The sequence below is a fragment of the Eschrichtius robustus genome, chromosome 13 (assembly GCF_028021215.1).
Source record: "Eschrichtius robustus isolate mEscRob2 chromosome 13, mEscRob2.pri, whole genome shotgun sequence".
Lineage (NCBI taxonomy): Eukaryota > Metazoa > Chordata > Mammalia > Artiodactyla > Eschrichtiidae > Eschrichtius > Eschrichtius robustus.
The window spans coordinates 26093297-26113314 of NC_090836.1; the positions used below are offsets into that span (position 1 = coordinate 26093297).

Genomic DNA, 20018 nt, shown 5'->3' on the forward strand with positions numbered 1-20018 from the left:
ATTGCCTGCCAGTCAATAACCTGCGAATATTCAGGAAATATCCTGAAGCCAGCCAGGAAGGTGTACTGAAATCAGAAGCTTCTGTCAAGTGTAACAGGTGCGTCAGTGTACAAGTGTGAGTGCTGGAAGGATAGAAACAGCCTAGAGGATTATAGTCAAAGGATTGTAGTCAAATCCTTCTTCTGCTCTTTAGACAAAAGTGAGTGAATAAATGAGCCTACACTGTATACTTAGTGGGGCTGGAATTTCATGGTTATGCGTGTTGTGCTGTGTATCATTTGACCATTTGTCCATTCATCCCACAAACAGGAGCTTCTTGGGTAAACATTAATGTCAATATCCCAAAAAGTGTTTGAAAGTGAGCTAAGAAGTATGTTAAAGTAGCTTGGAACAATGAAGGAGCTAGAAGGAGAGTGAAAAATGTCTCCCTGGGGAGCTCTCAGGGAAGCCAGCATTGACCCCTGGGAACTGGTGTTAGGTCAAGTCAGAATCTGACGTCTTCACTAACGATCTGGAAAAGGGAGTGAATGGCTCATTAATATAATGCACAGTTGAAGTGAAATGATTGATTGGATGCAAGAAAGTAGAGAAATCAGTGATGTTGGTAAAATGAGATGCAACTTAGCGAAATGCTTCCTCATCTGTTAGACAGAAAATCAGCATCTGAAACTCATTTAATGGGAACTATCAGTTGGGAAAGCACCGCTGCCAGCAGAGGCCTGGAGGTGATGCTGGGAAGAAAGTTAGACAGGAGATGAGAGGCCGAGCCGGCATGATTACAGTGTCTCTCTGGAAAGACCTCACGACAGCCGGCCTGTGTCCATGGGCTTCCCACAGGTCCTGACACCAAGCCACAGCCTCTGAAGTCCACTCTGCTGCTGCCTGGTGGCCAGCCTGTCCTCTGCCTTCTGGTTCTGGCTGGGAAGATGGCTCCATGCGGGCTTCCACTTACTGCTCTGCACAAGGAGAAGTTGACGATGTTCAACAATTTGGGGCCAGAATCCAGGCCAAGGACAGAGGTGTGACTCAGACCCAGGACTGAAGGTTAGGGGTATTGCTGGGTAGACCTGGGAATTGCATCCTGATCTCTGACCTATAGCTGATTATGACTTTTCTGAGATAAAGTTGGAACCAACCAAAACTCGAGCTACTTTTCATTCCAGCATTTGTAGGAAGTAGATCACGAAGTCTCTGCTGTTTGCTATTGTGCATTACATGCATCAGCTGATGGGCAAACCCTAATTATTCTGAATACATTTGCATCTGGACTCACACTCGTAGATTTGTGCTGACCTTGCTCCCATTGGTTCCCTTATTAGTGGTCACTCTGCTGAGCTCCTGCAGAGACCACTGCTTGTAAGTTGAGAACAGCAATGTTCGCTGTGAGGTGCAAAAGTGGAAAACAAAACCACTATGTTAACCTCATTAATATGTATAAATTCTCTCCTCAATACATGGAGCAAGAATCATTGCATTCCTAAATTTTTCCAAATCAAGTTAAATTTGCATGCATTTTTTTTTTTAGATATTCATTTTTATTTTATTTATTTATTTATTTGGCTGTGTTGGGTCTTCGTTTCTGTGCGAGGGCTTTCTCCAGTTGCGGCAAGCGGGGGCCACTCTTCATCGCGGTGCGCGGGCCTCTCACTATCGTGGCCTCTCTTGTTGCGGAGCACAGGCTCCAGACACGCAGGCTCAGTAGTTGTGGCTCACGGGCCTAGTTGCTCCGCGGCATGTGGGAGCTTCCCAGACCAGGGCTCGAACCCGTGTCCCCTGCATCGGCAGGTAGATTCTCAACCACTGCACCACCAGGGAAGCCCTGCATGCATTTTTATCGAAGATATTTAATATCTTAATTTACAAGAAGGTTGAGAGATATTTTCAATCCAGAGAAATGAAGAAGGGCCTCTGGTCTTTTTTTTTTTTTTTCTCAGTGAAAGATGTACATTTATTTGAACCGATAAGTCTATGCAAATACACTCAGTCACAATAGGGAGCTTCTTAGGCCTGACAATAACTTAAATTCTGAAAAGTATGCAGGACCGTTAGAGACCTTCACCCTTATGGTAAACTATGTCCCTTTATATTGGAAGGGGACTTTAGTTCTCCCCTATCCCCCTGCTCAGGATTAAATGAGAGACTTCAGCTTTGGTGTAAAGCTGTTAGCTGTCCTAATCCAGAATAACATACACAATTTGGACTCTAGGAATGAGGGACAAAAGGGAGGGTGATCTAGAAAGTGGGTAGGGACAAAAGTGGGTAGGATTTCCGCTTCTGCAGAAAATGTCCAAGGATGGCAGACTCTAGTTAAGATCAATGGGGGAAGATGTCTTAAGTGTGTAAGTAGAGAAATATGACAAGGCAAAGCTGACCTTAGCCATCAAGAATGAAGGAGTCAGGGGAAGGAATGTCTGTGTGCAGTAGACAACTGAATTAGAAAGGGCAGAAATGGAAACCAGCAATGATTCTGATCTAGGGCTTGGCTAGCTTAAATGTTCTGTCATTGTACACAAACTTTTCACGAAGAGATCCAATCATTAATGCAACAAACTCAAATGAATTCTAGGTTGAGAGTGGTTCTCTTCTCAAACATGGGGCTGAACCAGTTACTGGGAGAGGAGGGATGGAGGGGTGGAATCTGAGCATCTCAATAAGTCATCTAGCTCTGGCCACTTTGGGCATTCCTGGGGGATACATAACAGCTCACTATAATAACACAACACATACTGAAACCTGTTTGTCCCCCAAGACCAGCACCACAGTGAGTTTTTACCATCTTAGCTTACAGAGACATTATTTAGCCCAGGTTACAATTGTATTTCACAAAAGAGAATTTGATTACATAGATATTTATAAAATGAATGTGGTTAAGAAAAAAGTACAGGGCCTGGAAGTCAAAAAAGCTACTACATTCCAGTCCTCTCTGCTGCTGTTCAGCTGTGTGAAACTGAGGAAATTCTCTAACATCTCTGGGCCTGTTTGTTCATCTGTAAAGTGTGATGATGAACCCCTGTTACTCCCTCAGTGTTTTCAAGCAGATCCCAAGATGGTAGCTCATTGTGGAAACTTAAAAGCAAACGTAAGATGTGGCACTGAAACAAAGTGGACAGCTGCTTGAACTCTAATATAATCATCCATCCCCACAAAGGGACATGTTGGCCACTGGCCAATAAGTATGGTCAAGTGACATTTACTTGTAACTTTTGAGAAGAGTAATTTTCAGATGCTAGTCTTGGAATAAGCTCAAGAGGAGTCTCAGATCATTTCCAGTTTGAATGAACAATTCTTATTTTGGGTTTGGCTGGAGGTGGGGCTAGATGAAACTGAGCTGCATATCCTTCTGAAGTCACAAGGAAAAGCCAGCCTTTATTCTAGCAGTGTTTGGTCTGGAACAGCTGCTTCATAGGTGTCAGCCCTATGCCCCATATCATACTTTAAATAATATCACTAATACTTTATCCAAAATACACTTGAGTTGTATATGCTTATTATAGGAGAGAAAAGAACTAATATTCACCATGTGCCCGCTATGAGATAAGCACTTGTTAGTGTTTTCCATACATTCTGTCATTTAATCCTCAAGGCAATTTAAAAGGTAGATATCACTGTCCCCATTTTACAGGCAACAAACCTGAGACTCAGAGTGCTTATGACTTGCCCAAGTTCAAACCACTAGGACATGACAGAAATCTGAAATAAAAATTCAGGTCTTCCGACTTCAGTCCATGCTTTTTTCTCCTATAATATCATGCTGCATAGAAGAAAAAGAAATGAAGGTGAATGATTAGCCAGCAAAGTTAGGGAAAAGGGTATGCTATTAGTAAAGAGCTCACCCATTCTATATTATTCTGCAATGTCCAACTTTCAAGGAATCAGATTATGATAGAAATCTTCAATATTAAATCACTACTAAACATAAGCAATCCGTCCTTGATGATCCAGAAGGTGTTTTCAGATCTTGCTCTGCCTTATAGTTCTCATGAACAAAATTGATTATCAGTGCACTACAAATGTGTGGAAAAGAAAATGCCAGGTAACACCTGCAAGATGCTGGGCACTGTGTGGCTTTTTTCCACTTTTATTACTCCAGGTCAAGGAAACAAATAGAAGCTATCAACATGGCCCTGCCTCTTGGGACATATATTCTAAACATACAACCATTCTTATTCCCAATGAGAAAGAAATCATTGCAAAAGAATCTCACCTTTCACCAAATTCTACCCTTAACATCCTAAACCAGTCATATCACTGTGCACAATATTTTTGGCAGTCACAAACTCTATCACGAAGCCAATAAATAAACAATTGGAGAATTTAAGTGGTATTTAAATGCCCCTCGTTGGGTGGGTCAGACTGCATGAGGCAGTGTGGCTATGTGGAGGGCCAGAGGTCTGGACTCATGGTGAACAGCTTGCTCCTGCCAGAGAGTTACCAAAGCCAAGGTTCTTGACTTGCATGTTCTTCAGTCATCCCAGTACCTATATCCCTAGCAACCTTAAAGCAATGAAATATCTGCAAGCAACCATGTCCAAACAAAGAGCTCAATAGCTGCATCTCCAAGAAGTGGCCAATTCAGAAAGGCATTTCTTGGCAAGCTAGAGCAGACTGGGGTGAAAGTTGTACTGAAGGCTTGAGAAGAGCCTGATGTGTTTCACGAGATTGGGCTCCACCACATAGGCCCGCTCCCCCTTGGCCCTCAACAGTGAGTACAGTGCCATGTTCTTGGCGAAGCCCTTGTGGCAGTACACCTGGGACAGGTAGGTGAGGGTCTGGCGGGCCACCCGGGCAGGGAAAGGTACTGCCGGGGTGCAAAACTGCGAAGCAGGGACCACGCTGTACAGGGAAGGACGCAGCTCTGCAGCTCCAGGAAATAGTGACGGCCCACCAGCTCCACCTGACCCATGCTGTACAGGAAGAAGAAGAGCATGACGGGTTAGCTAAACCCCAGCCGGCTGGCAAACTGCATATATATCCAGGTTAGTAAGGGCCCCAGCAACATGCCAACACCAACCCACTTCAGGATCCGCATGGGCTCTGGGTGATGTAGTGCTGGAGCCTCGCAGGGTGATAGAGCTTTAGATAAAGTGCATATCTGAGGTGCGGCTTGGAGAAGCGAGCCTGAAGAAGGTGCTCCAAGACTGGGAAGATCTGCTCTTCTGAAACGGGGTCATCTTACACCATCAGGACGTAGTCTGGGTTGTAGTTCTGCAGGGAGGATTCCAGACAACAGACGTAGTCCTGCTTCTCTTTCTCAAACGAATTGGTCATCCTCAGTGCCCTCATAGCTGTTGGCCACAGGGACGTACTTGGACAGCAGCTTGGCATCTAAATGGCTCACGCTCCACTCCACGTTGCACAGGAAAAGTTGGTGCCCCTCGCACTGGGGGCCTCATTGTTGAAGGAGCTGTTGAAACTGGGACATGACCTGCAGGACATAGTGGAAGCCAGGTTGCCTGTCCACTGTGATGATGGTGATGACCAGCCAGGGGCGAGGAGTGGCCTGCCAGACGATGGGCACCGAGCCGTTGACAGACGGCAGCGGAGGGCAGCTTCACCCTCTCTCAAGCTTTGCTGCAGGAACTCTTGGTTCATTCTGTTCAGATGCCAGTGCCACAGGTAGAAGTAAAAGTTCAGAAGCCAGTGACAGGCCAGGGCGGCCAGCAGACCAAAGGTCACCACCGTTAAGATGAAGAGCTGGACAGCAGTGCTGCCCCCGGAGAGCCGCCTCAGCCTCCGGAGGAGCATGGCAGCTGGAGAGGTTGAAGTACTCATGAGGTCAACTTCTGGTCAGGTCTGGTCCCAAGAACAAACCATCCTGGACCGCAGGCCAGAATCAGTGCAAGTCAAACCTGGACTCGCACACGCCCAGCTCCCGCCTTTCTGTCGGCCTCCCGGTGCCACAGAAGCAGGCGAGGGCTAGGGAAGTGCCCTCGCTGCGACATTCAGTCATCCCTGCACGGATGCTGGCCCTGACTGCGCGGGGGACACCCTTCTGGGGTCCCGGCAGTCCTCCGGCAGGAAGCGGCCAGCGCCACGAGTGAGGCCGCAGGAAGCCTCTGGTCTTGAGCCCATTATGATCGCCACCCAGAGGGTCACCTGATATTCACAGTCCTGCTATTCTGTGACCATGTGGCTTGGCCACTGGGCCTACTGAGACTTTCAAGGCGGCAGGACTGTGGGTTCATGCCCCAGGCATCCATGGACCACGCTGTTCAAATCCTGCACCTCCTGAGAATGGGCCAGATAGGTCCAGACCGGTCAAAACCTAGGATTAGAAAAAAGGGAAAAATAACTGGTTTGCCCCTTCTCCTTCACCTTCTTGAGCCTAAGCTTTAAAAAGGCTCCTAACCCTGCCCCCAAATAAGGGGACTTCGTTCCTCTAGACCAACAGCCTGCTCACCCTCTTGAGTGGGGAAGGAGAAAACTTTCTCTCTCATTGTTTAGTAAACATCTCCATCGTGTTATCCTGCCACAGGGAATTTCTTATGTCATCCTGCCACATGGCTGTATATGTAGACTCTGAGCTTAAGGCTTATGATTTTTAGACCCTAAAAAAATAGATTTTTCAGGGTAAGATCTGGTTCACTGTTTAACCGAAGTTACGTTGAAAGAAATTATTTTATTATTATTTTCTTAAGTCACTCAGATAGCTCATTTTAAGTTTATGGTTACTTAACGTTCGGAAGAAGCAAGGAGTACTGTGTGAACATGAATATAAATTACATGCCAAAGTTTAGTTTGCCAAAGAAAAAATGGCAATGGTAGGCAAAATTCGCATAGTTCTATGCATTTTAAATCAGAAAGTATCCAATGGGCTGTGGACTTGGATGTGGCATTTCAGGGTTAAGGTTACAATTAATTGATTACTGTTACAAAACTAACTTGGGGAACCAAGATCCCACTGGTAGCCCTTCACATCACTTTAGTGCAGGCCTCCTTAACTTTAATCTCTCTTTAGGACACTGAGTCCAGGATGCATATTCCTTCTTGTCTTGTGACATAAAGAGACCCAGTTTTGAGGCTCAGCCCTCTAGAATGCAGTGGTGTGGACGATGCCCCCATGAATTTCAGACAGTCTGGCTCAGCTGTGATGGGCTTAACTGGGGAGGACCCTTCCCTTGGTTTGTAGCTGCTACTGGAGCTAGAACCATTGCTTGTCAAATCATGACTGGATGACCCCATCCAGCTTTTAAGAGAAAAGATCTGACATTTCCCAACCCCTGCAGCCTTTGCTTCTGTTGTTCATGACACGAAGCCTCCACTCTGGCCAGACCGGAGCCCAGTTCTCTGATTCCTGTTCCAGTGGTCTTTCCCTTGTAGCCATCACAGCGGCTGCTGCTGAGATTAAATTTAATGTCACCCTCAGTTAACCTGACAGGATCCAGCTCTCCCAAACCCCTCCTGGACTGAGAGAAAAGAAGAAGCTTAAGGCAGGAAACTGAAAATGGCCTTTATGTTCCTGGCTTTTCCTGCAGGTCAATCTCTCAGAAAATTGCTGTTTTATTGTTTCCAGGCATTTGGCTCATATTATACCAACACAAGCCTGGAAGGCTCTGTCAGCCCATCTATCAGCTTTTACAGGGTGAGGACTTCTGGAAAACATGAAAACCACTCAACAAATTGGAAATGTTAATGACATGGTCCAAGTAAACACCAAATCTTGGACATTTCCTTCCTGTACCTTCCACCAGCTAAAAATGATATGAAACACTATTGTGAAGGGAACTTTTAAAAAACATATGTGAGTGTGTGTGTGTGCGAGCACGCACGTGCTCAAAGGGGAGAACCTAGTCAAAACCATGGAGAATTTCCAAAGGAAATGAGCCATTCTTTTTCCCTCTGGAAATTGGACTGTATACAACCCAAACTTATTACAATTTTTACTACAGTAATGGGTCATCAGATATTTCCCCCTATATAACTGTATTATTATTTAATCTTTTATTAGTTTTTCTCCACACATCTGAATAACATGAGTTGTCCAGAAAACAACATCGATAATTTAGCTGAAAGATAAAAACCCTGTCTAAGTTTGGAATACACTGAGCATTTTTACAAATATTTAATGGGTAATGAACTATTATTTCCCTGAATAATATCCACCATCACAAGGTAACGAGACAGAATTCACCTAAACTGCTTCTGGTGTACGTTGCATATCAGCAATTTTTAAATGCCCTGGCTTGCCATTTAGACTTTAAACCACTCCTTGGCAAGTAATCCAATACCCTGGATTCCACTGAGGAACATAGCAGGAAAAAATTGGGAAAGACTGAGTAGTAACTATGCTGTCATTGTTACTCCAGGTTGCCATAGTCACTTTTGCTGCGTTTACTCCAATAAAAGCAAATTTTATCCTAATTCTGTAATGATGTGCGTAGATGTTTTGCTCCTATAAGATTCCCTGTCCACCGCAGGCACAGTGAAGCTCTTAATTGCTCCAATGCAGCCACAGTAAGCCTGTGCCAGAAAAATATCAGAAATAAGAATTTCACGCAGGCATTTGGAATTGACTTCAGCTGCTGTAATTGTAAACTAAACACTAGTTGTTTTTTTAAATAAGTTGTCTAAGTTAATGTGGCATTACTGTTCCATACATGTTAAGAAGTTGATTTTTAACTGTACATTCACACTGTGCTTGGGAAGCTTTCAGCAAATTGTCTGTAGACCTAAAGAAATGTGCATGTTTTATTTTCACTCCGAAGAAAAGAAAAAAAATGTATTTTTATTTGTAAAATTATTATTAAAATCAGGTTGTAAGAAGTTTATGAGGATATTTTACTCAGAATATATGGCACATGTGTGGTAGGAACAAAGAGCTACCAAATGATAAAAGTCTAAAAGCTGCTATCGAAATGGGATCAAGGATTTTTTTCCAGTTCCAATCACCCATCAGTAAGTAGGAAAAGGGATACTGTAAGGGAGTGAATATATCTGTAGTTTGAAAATGTTCTTCCCATTAAGATACAAATTTTGGTAAAGATGTTGGTAAACAGCTTCTTTCAAAAATGAATTGAAGTAATTACAGATAACATCTTCATTTGTTCATTATTAGGTTAAACCTTATGAAACTAATATTTTCAAAGGTCAAAATTCGTCAAATATGGGAAATTTTTCTTATGTTAAGCCTGATTTTTCTTCTTTTCGTTTATCATTATGTATATCTTTGCTACAATGTCAGTATTTGATCTGGGTTTATAATAAAATACATAGCACAAACGACGGGAGAACAAGGGCTGCGTAACAATATGGGAGTGATCATTGTTTTGGAAATTCAGTCTAAGGGCAACTTCCACAATTGAACAGAAAATCTAACCCAGAATTTCCTGGAAGCCAGAACAAAACTGGAACAAAAATTATATAACTCATACTTAATAAAAATACATAGATATTCATAGATGAAAGTCAAACTTCCTAGCTATTAAGAAAAATATATCAAGTTTTCATATAAGAGGTATTTCTAAATTTAATACTTAATATTTATGTAATGTTATATAGTTTATAAATCTTTCTCTTAATGAGCAATTTGATTGAAATTAATGAATCATTTAAGATGTTGAAAAGAAGAATGTGGAGGGGAACTGGAAGTAGTGCATCTCTGCTACTGGATGAAGAAAGGAGTACTCCTCCTAAGAAGTGCGCTTCCTCCAGGCATCCCCTGATTCATGTACTCACTAATTTGGTTTCTAAAGTATGGTTCCATATTGGAAAAACCATTTTATATTATGAATTATTAAATTGATTTTCAGATGAAAATTAAACTAATGAGCACTAGGCCAGTTAATCTGGGTTTTTTTTCCCCCAAGAAGTTGGACAAACTGACATCAAATTTCCAGATTTGCTGAGTTGGGAAACCAAATTTGGAAATGCAAGAAGGTAAAAGCAAACTTGGGAATTTTTTTATAGATTTACTTCTCTAGACGTTCCCACACCACATTACAATTTCAATATGGGTTAAAGAGAATAATTTTTCCACTTTTATTGAGATATAATTGATATGTAACAATGTGTAACTTCAAGATGTACAACATGTTGATTTGACACAGTTATGTATTGCAAAATGATTACCACCATAGCGTTAACTAATACCTGCATCATATTACATAATTACCGTTTCTTCTTTTGTGATAAGAACATTTAAGATCTTATCTGTTAGCAACCTTCAAGTATATAATACAGTAATATTAACTATAATCATTATGCTGTACCTTAGATCGCCAGAACTTATTAATATTATAACTGGAAGTTTGTACTCTTTGCCCAATATGGCTCCTTCCCCTCCACCTCCCACCCCCTGCCCTTGGCAACCATTCTAGTATCTGTTTCTATGAATTTGGCTTTTTTAGATTCCACATATAAGTAACATCAGACAGTATTTGTTTTTCTCTCTCTGACTTCATTCACTTAGCATAATGCTATCAAATTCAATCCACATTGTTGCACACAGCAGAATTTTCATCTTTCTCATGGCTGAAATATATATATATATATATATTTGCTGAACTTTATCCACTCAACTGTTGACAGACACCACTTGGGCTGTTTCCATACCTTGACTATTATTGTGAAAAATGCTACAGTGAACATGAGAGTGAAGATATCTCTTCAATATCTTGTTTTCATTTACTTCGTATATATCCAGAAGTGTTGCTTAATCATGTGGTAGTTCTATCTTTAACTTTTTGAGGAACATACATACTGTTTTCCATAGTGGCTGCACCAATTTACATTCCCACCAACAGTATATGAGGTTTCCCTTTTCTCCATATCCTCACCAACACTTGTATTTCTTGTCTTTTTGATAATAGCCATTTTAACAGTTGTGAGGTAATATCTCATTGTGGTTTTGATTTGCATTTCCCTGATGATTAGTGATGTTGAGCACCTTTTCATGTACCTGCTTTGCATTTATATGGCTATTTATTTGGAAAAATGTCTATTCAGTTCCTCTGCCAAGTTATTAGTTGGATTGTTTTTTGCTATTGGGTGGTATGAGCCCTTTATGTATTTTGAATATTAACCCCTTATCAGATATTTGATTTGTGCATATTTTCTCCCACTCCACAGGTTGCCTTTTCATTTTGTTGATGATTTCATTGCTGTGCAGAAATTTTTAAATTTGATGTAGTCCCATTGTTTATTTTTGCTTTTGTTGCCTTTGCTTTGGTGTCAAATCCAAAAAATAATCACCAAGGCTTATATCAAGGAGCTTACTATCTATGTTTACTTCTAGGAGTTTTTTGTTTCAGGTCTCAACATTCAAGTCCTTAATCCATTTTGAGTTGATTTTTGTGTATGGTGTAAGGTAGGGATTCAGTTTCATTCTTTTGCATGTGGTTTTCTCAATATGTTTTATTGAAGAGACTATCTTTTCCTATTGCATGTTCTTGTTTTTTGTCATACATTAATTGACCATATATGCATGGATTTATTTCTGGGTTCTCTGTTCTTGTCCATTTATCTATGTGTGTGTTTTTATGTCAATACCATACTGGTTTGATTACTATAGCTCTATAATACAGTTTGAAATTAGGATGCATTATGCTTTGTTCTTCTTTCTCAAGATTGCTTTGGCTATTCAGGGTTTTTTGTGGTTCCATAAAAAATTTAAGATTATTTGTTCTATTTCTCTGAAAAATGCAATTGGAATTTTGACAGGGATTGCAATGAACCTGTAGATCACTTTGGGTAGTATGGACAAGTTGACAATATTAATTTTTTCAAACCATGAACATGGAATACATTTCCATTTATTTGTGTCTTCTTCACTTTCTTTCATCAGTGTCTTATAGTTTTCAGTGTACAGATTTTTCACCTTCTTAGTTAAATTTATTCCTAAGTGTTTTATCCTTGTTGATCAAACTATAAATGGGATTGCTTTCTTAATTTCTCTTTCTGATAGTTCATTGTTGGTATGTAGAAACACAACTGATTTTTTCATATTGTTTTTGTATACTATAACTTTACTGAATTCATTTATTAGTTCTAACAGTTTTGGTGGAGGCTTTAGGGTTTTCTATTTGTAATATTATGTCACCTGCAAATAGAGACTTTTTTACTTATTCCTTTCTAATTTGGATGTCTTTTATTTCTTTTTCTTGCCTCATTGCTCTTCCAGTAATGTGTTGAATAAGAGTGGTGAGACTGAGCACCCTTGTCTTGATCCTGACCTTAGAGGAAAAGCCTTCAGTTTTTCATCACTGAGTATGATGTTAGCTGTGGGTCTGTCATATATGTCCTTATTATGTTGAGGTACATTTCCTCCATGCCCACTTTGTTGAGGTTTTTTATCATGAAAGGATATTGAATTTTGTCAAATGCTTTTCCTGTATCTATTTAAATGATCATGTGATTTTAATCCTTTATTTTATTAATGTGGTGTATTACATTGATTAGTTTGAGTATGTTGAACCATTCTTGCATTCCTGGAATAAATTTTACTTGATCATGGTGCATGATCCTTTTAATGTATTGTTGAATTCAGTTTGCTAATGTTTTGTTGAGGATTTTTGCATCTATGTTCATCAGGAATATTGGACTCTTTCTTTTTTTGTAGTGTCCTTATCTGGTTTTTGTATCAGAGTTGTGCTGGCCTTGTCAAAAGAATTTGAAAGTGTTTCCCTCCTATTCTAATTTTTGAGAGAGTTTGAGAAGAATTGGTAATAATTTTCTTTAAATGTTTAGTAGAATTCACCAGTGAAGCCATCTTGTCCTGGACTTTTGTTTGTCGGTAGGTTTTTGATTTTGGTTCTACCTCCTTACTAGTAATTGTCTGTTCAGATGTTCTATTTCTTCATGGTGCAGTCTTGGTAGGCTGTATATTTCTAGGAATTTATCCATTTCCTCTAGGTTGTCAAATTTGTTGACTCATAATTTTTCATAGTAGTCTCTTAAGATCCCTTGTATTTGTGTGGTGTCAGTTGTAATGGTTTTTTTTTTTTCATTTATAATTTTATTTATTTGAATCCTCTTTCTTTTCCCTGATAAGTCTACTAAAGGTTTGTCATTTTTGTTTATCTTTTTTAAAATTCTTAGTTTCATTGATTTTTTTCTATTGTCTTTTTAGTCTCTATTTTATTTATTCCCTCTCTGATCTTTGTTATTTCCTTCCTTCTGCTAACTTTGGGCTTAGTTTTTTCCTTTTTTCTACTTTCATGTGGCCTAAGGTTAGGTAGTTTATTTGAGCTCTTTATTTCTCCTTAATGTATGCATTTATCACTGTAAACTTCCCTCTCAGAACTGCTTTTCCTGCATCTCATAAATTTTGGATTTTTGATATGTTGTTTCAATTTTCATTTATCTCAAGGTATTTTTAAGTTTTTCTTTGCTTTCTTCTTTGATCCATTGGTTGTTCAAGAGCATGTTGTCTAAACTTCACATATTTTGAATTTACCAGTTTTATTCTTGTAACTGATTTTCAGTTTCATACCTTTATGGTTGAAATAGATGCTTGATATGATCAGTCTTCTTAAATATATCAAGAAAGTTTTGTGGTCTAGCATATGATCTATCCTGGAGAATTTTCCATGTGTGCTTGAGAAGAATGTGTATTCTACTGCTGTTGGATGGATTGTTCTCTAAATGTCTTTTACGTTCATCTGGCCTAATGTGTAATTTAAGTTCAATGTTTCCTCCTCGATTTTCTGTCTGAAGGATCTATCCATCGTTGAAAGGAAGTACTGAAGTCCCCTACTATTATTGCATTGTTATCTGTTCCTCTCTTCAGTTCTGTTAGAATTTGTTTTATATATTTAGGTGTTCCTAAAGAGAATGCTTTCTGATGTTAATGAAAGACTTCTATACAACCAACAGATTTCTCAGTGTGTTTAGATAAATCATTGGTCTCTGTAAATATCTAAGTAGAAAAGTAAAAAACATTCACAGTTCTTAAGTTATAATCCCTTTAGTTTATTAACTCAACAATCTGGGACTATTTTGATGTTTAGATAAGAAATCTTGAAAGAATTGCCAACCACTGAACAAAATGTATGCGTGAGTCTTTAGGTATCTCACTCCCCTTTGAGCCAACAGGGAAATTATATGTGTTCTAACTAGACGAAGGGTTGAAAGTATCCAAAGAAACAAAGTATTTGAGTTTAAGCACTAGAAACAATGTTTTCCAATCACGGTCAATAATATTTGCAAAATATTCTTCTAAAGAGTTATTGATTGATCAAAAATTACAAATACATATAATTTATTTATATATTTACAACATATGTAATACAAATGTAAAACTGGTCGATATCCAAAGAGTAATAATGACTTAGATCATTATCTGACAAAATCTATTTGCATCATTCTCTATGAATGAAAATAATTTGCATTACTATCAGTTTTCTACAAATTACAGAGTTTTAAAACTGCTGAAAATGACAAAAAGTATAAACTCCTACAGAATCAGATTACTCCAGCCAGGATGCCTAGACAATGCCCAGCATTCTATTGAAAGGACACCCAGTAATTATTTTTCCATTTAAAAATCTTTCACATTTTTTTCCCTGAGAATTTAAATTCCAAATTAAAAGACTTAATAAATATACCTCCATGGGATATTTCTCAACAAAAACCAGTGACAACAAAAATATCCCGACCTCATGCTGCCTATTTCTCTTCCCATCACTGTTACTAAGTTTAGGTTAAATTTGCAGAGTTTTGTTTATTTAAATTTTAAATTTGGAGAAATAATTTAAAAGCATTATCAGTTTAACCAGAAAACAATTCATAATTATTCTACTGATAGCTTGAGATCTTCAACAAATCTGTACCTCCTTCCAATATTTTCTACAGGCAGAAAAGAATTGTTACAAAGACTGGTATAAGGTAAAATTAGTCCACTTTTACTATTCTTCCTATTATAGATGTTACTCCTTCCTTTTCTTCTGGTATCAAAGGGTATTTTGCAAGATTTGGCAAGGTTCAGCTCCAATAATCCTGACAATATTGGTAGAATTTTTCTCCCAGACGGAATTTAATGCTTCACAGAGTTCTTCAGTTTGTGTCTAATTTAAGCATAAGTCTTGGAGTACGTCTGTGTCCAATTGAGCCAAACCTGATTATGAATAGGGGAGTCCTCAGGGATTTTAAAGACCACTTAATTTGACAATTCTATTATAAAACAAATCCCTCCTGATTAATTTGGCTGGTGTGGTATTACAGAAGAGAGAAGGCATGTTTCTGAGTCAAAAGACCAAGGATACCAATTGTTGGCTGGGCGACCAGAAGTATCTGAGGGTTGCTGGAGATGCCTACCAAGTGGGTTGTTTGCTGACTTTGAGGGAGAGGGATGAATACAGTAGTAGAGTTTATTATCAAAAGTGTAGCACCTATATCTATAAGAAAGTGTAATTTTGGCCCTTAAGAGTAAATGACAATTCTCCATGTGAGTTATGGAAAGAAATTGTATTCCTCAGGGTTCTCCAGAGAAACAGAACCAATAGGAGACAGACAGATAGATAGATAGATAGATAGATAGATAGATAGATAGATAGATAATAGATATAAATATAGGTATATAGATAGATATCTGTATGTATATACCGTATACATAGAGAGAGTAAGAGAGAGATTAATTATTAATAATTAACCCACATAATTATGGAGGCTGAGCAGTTCCATGATATCTTGCCTGCAAGCTGGAGACCAAGGAAAACCAGTGGTGTAGTTCCAGTCTGAATCTGAAGGCCTGAGGACTAGGAGAGCTGATGGTAGATTTGTAAGTTCTAGTCTGAGGGCAAGAGAAGACCAATGTCTGAGTTCAACAGTCAGGCAGAGAGAGTGAATTCCCTCTTCCACTGCCTTTTTCTTCTTTCAGGTCCTAAACAAATTGTATGATGCCCACCTGTATTGGGGAGGGAAATCTATTCATTCTACGAATTTAAATGCATTGTGTGCTGGGAAGGCAAATCTGTATCAAGAGTAAGTGTCTATTTCAGTAAGAACACACACAGCCCTTCCATGAAGGAAGCAGCCCAAAGTAATCAACCTGCCACCGTAGCTGGCTGATCACCCTGGGGAATGGTGCATGTCGGAGATTCTGTGTTGATCTCTGTTGTTGATAGATTGTGAACTCAGCAGGGACTGTAGCCAAGGCCAGCCTTGGTTGGTGGAAGTCTATGTTGCTGAGCCAATGCATACCCTCCATCCCTGCCACCACGGCCACTTTGTTCATAAGCCCATTGGGTGATGACAGGGGTGGCTGGGGAAAGAGGCTGATTGGTATCCACAGAACAGGTCATTCTATCGACTTGATTATTAAAATCCTTCTCTTCTGAGTCACATTTCAGTGAGCATTCATATGAAACACAGATATCTTCATGTTTTTGACTCATTCAGAGAGGTTTATTCACATATCTTTTCCCCAAATTTCTTTGTCACCAATTTTCCAATCATGTTTCTTCCAAGTCCCAGACCATCCAGCCAAACCATTGGTCATAGCACATGAATTGATATGTAATTATATGTCTGGCCATTTCTCCTTCCAGGGGTGTGGATCATGGGCATCTGGAATGCTTCTTTATGTAACATATTTATATCTTCAGGAACTACTTGAACCTGATCAGATACGTACCACAGCAATTTGATATGGAGTGCTATTGTGCACACCGAATTTTATAGCTTGGCAAGTCAGATAATACCCAGTTCATCATGGGCAGCTCAAGTCGCCATGATAACTTGGTGGCCCATGGGTAAGCATTCAGTCTCTACTAAGGCTCAATAGCAGGCCAAGAGCTGTTTCTCTTTAATCTTCAGAGGATGGCAGGGCTTCAGTCCAAAATCCTAAAGGCCTGCACTATGATTCTCCTATAGAAACCTGCCAAAGACTCTAAACAGCATCCTTATCTACCACCAATACTTCAAGGACCACTGGATCTGCTGGATCATATGGCCCAAGTGACACAGCAGCCTGGACCTGTGGCAGAGCCTTCTCCTGTTCTGGGTCCCACTCAAAACTAGCAGCTTCTTGGGTCACTCAGTAAATGGGCCACAATAACACACACCAAATGAGGAATATTTTACCTCCAAAATCCAAAAAGACCTAGTAGGCATTGTACCTCTTTCTTAGTTGTAGGAGGGGCCAAATGCAACAACTTACCCTTCACCTTAGAAGGGATATCTTGACTTGCCCACACCATTGGACCCCTAGAAATTTCACTGAGGTTGAAGATCTCTAAATTTTTGCCAGATTTACTTCCCACCCTCTGAGATGAAAATGCCTAAAATAAATTTAGAATAGTTGCTTCTTGCTCACTAAGTCCAATCAGCATAATGTCACCAATATAATGGACCAGTGCGATATCCTATGGAAGAGAAAGGCAAACGAGATGCCTGCAAACTAAATGATGACATAGTGCAGAGTTGATATACCCCAAGATTAACAGTGAAGGTATAAAAGCATTCTGGTGGCTCTTATTGACAGGGATGGAGGAAAAGGGACTTGCTAGATCAATAGCTGCACACCAGCTACCAGGGATGTGTTAATTTGCAATAAAGCCACATCTGATACAGCAGCTGCAACTGGAGTCACCTAGTTAAGCTTATGGCAATCGAAAATCAAGATCCATCTGCCTTCTTCACAGGCCAAATAGGTGAACCGAATGGAGATTTGGTGGAAACCACAACCCCTGCATCTTTCAGGTCCTTGATGGTGGCACTAATCTCTGCAATCCCTTCAGGAATGCAGTATTGCTTTTCGTTTACAATTTTCCTGAGGAGGCAGATCTAATGGCTTCCATTTTGCCTTTCCCATCATAATAGCTTTCACTCCACAGGTCATGGAACCTATGTGGGGATTCTGCCAGCTGCTGAGTATATCTATGCCAATTATGCATTCTGGACCTGGGAAAATAACTACAGGATGGGTTTGAGGACCCACTGTTCCCCCTGTGAGAAGGACCTAAGCTAAAACTTCACTGATCACATGAACTACATAGTGCACGTGACTGGTAGACCACAGTGATGTTTTGGGCTTCCTGGAATTAGTGTCATTTCAGAATCAGTGTCTAGTAGTCCCCCAAAGCTCTCATTGTTTCCTTTTCTCCAATGTACAGTTACCCCGGTAAAAGGTTGTAGGTCCCTTTTGGGAAGGCTAAAGCAAGATTAACAGTATACATTTTGATAGTGTATGGGGATCCTTCTTCAAAAGGATCCTGCCTCCGCTTTCAAGGGGTTCTGAGTTTATAAACTGTCTCAAGTGTGTAAATTGATTGAGGGGACATGACTCTGTTTCTATGATTCAGGTCAGACTTTTTGTTCAGTTGACCTAAATTTTTTCTGCTTCTACAGATTAAATAAGAATGTACTAGGCTTCATGTCTATTTGTCTAGGAACACCATGATCAACTACCCAACAACATAGGTCTGCATGAATCATATTATTTTGGTTACTGCTTTGATCCTGCTGCCTTTAGTAGATGAGTGCCGCCACTTGCCCCTTCCACCCTGGGATCCAATTACTCCCATTGCATTTAAGTTTCGTAATTCAGTGTCTTCCATTCCCTCTGTGAGGTCTGGACTACAGAGGAGAGCAATCACAGATCTCTTCAAGGATGCCAGAACTCCCCTCACAAATTTATTTCTCAGAGTACTGGGGAAAGGTATATCTTCTGAACCCTCCCAATGTGGGTGACTAGGTCTTAAATGACAAATCTACTCTAACATTCAATCTAAGTCTTTGAATCCCTTTCTCTACATTAAACCAAGGCACATCCAACATTTCCAGTTCACTCACACTGGGCCACCTTTTAGTCCGTGTTTCAGCCAAACAATTAAAAAAAACAGTTACAGCCCTTTCTAACTCCCCAAGATGCAATATTAAATGTACAATCTGCATTAGTGAGCATATATCAATGAATTCTGCCTGATCCGGCTTTGTTTCTTCCACAACTATCCCACACACATAGTATTCATTTCACACATGTTCCTAGATTTTGGTCTGTATAAATTAGAAAATTCAAGTAGTTCTTTTGGAGTGTAGTGTACATCCTCATGAGTCATACTTTTTTTTTTTTAACATTTTATTGGAGTATAATTGCTTTACAATGGTGTGTTAGTTTCTGCTTTATAACAAAGTGAATCAGTTATACATATACATGTATCCCAAAATCTCTTCTCTCTTGCGCCTCCCTCCCTCCCACCCTCCCTATCCCACCCCTCTAGGTGGTCACAAAGCACCGAGCTGATCTCCCTGTGCTATGCGGCTGCTACCCACTAGCTATCGATTTTATATTTGGCAGTGCATATATGTCAATGCCACTCTCTCACTTTGTCCCAGCTTACCCTTCCACCTCCCTGTGTCCTCAAGTCCATTCTCTAGGAGGTCGGCGTCTTTATTCCTGTCTTGCCCCTACGTTCTTCATGAACTTTTTTTTTTTTATAGAGTCCATATATATGTGTTAGCATACGGTATTTGTTTTTCTCTTTCTGACTTACTTCACTCTGTATGACAGACTATAGGGTTATCCATCTCACTACAAATAACTCAATTTCGTTTCTTTTTATGGCTGAGTAATATTCCATTGTATATATGTGCCACATCTTCTTTATCCATTCATCTGTCGATGGACACTTAGGTTGCTTCCATGTCCTGGCTATTGTAAACAGAGCTGCAATGAACATTGTGATACATGACTCTTTTTGAATTAAGGTTTTCTCAGGGTATATGCCCAGTAGTGGGAATGCTGGGTTGTATGGTAGTTCTATTTTTAGTTTTTTAAGGAACCTCCATACTGTTCTCCATAGTGGTTGTATCAATTTACATTCCCACCAACAGTGCAAGTGGGTTCCCTTTTCTCCACACCCTCTCCAGCATTTATTGTTTGTAGATTTTTTGATGATGGCCATTCTTACTAGTGTGAGGTGATACCTCACTGTAGTTTTGATTTGCATTTCTCTAATGATTAGTGATGTTGAACATTCTTTCACGTGTTTGTTGGCTGTCTGTATAACTTGTTTGGAGAAATGTCTATTTAGGTCTTCTGCCCATTTTTGGATTGGGTTGTTTGTTTTTTTGATATTGAG

General features: G+C 39.8%; 2 pseudogenes; both read right to left on the bottom strand.

The window, feature by feature from the left end:
* Window positions 1-4595: 4595 nt before the first annotated feature.
* Window positions 4596-5772, bottom strand: LOC137775949 (post-GPI attachment to proteins factor 4-like; annotated as a pseudogene).
* A 409-nt stretch (window positions 5773-6181) lies between these two features.
* Window positions 6182-16483, bottom strand: LOC137775772 (uncharacterized; annotated as a pseudogene).
* Window positions 16484-20018: the final 3535 nt, after the last annotated feature.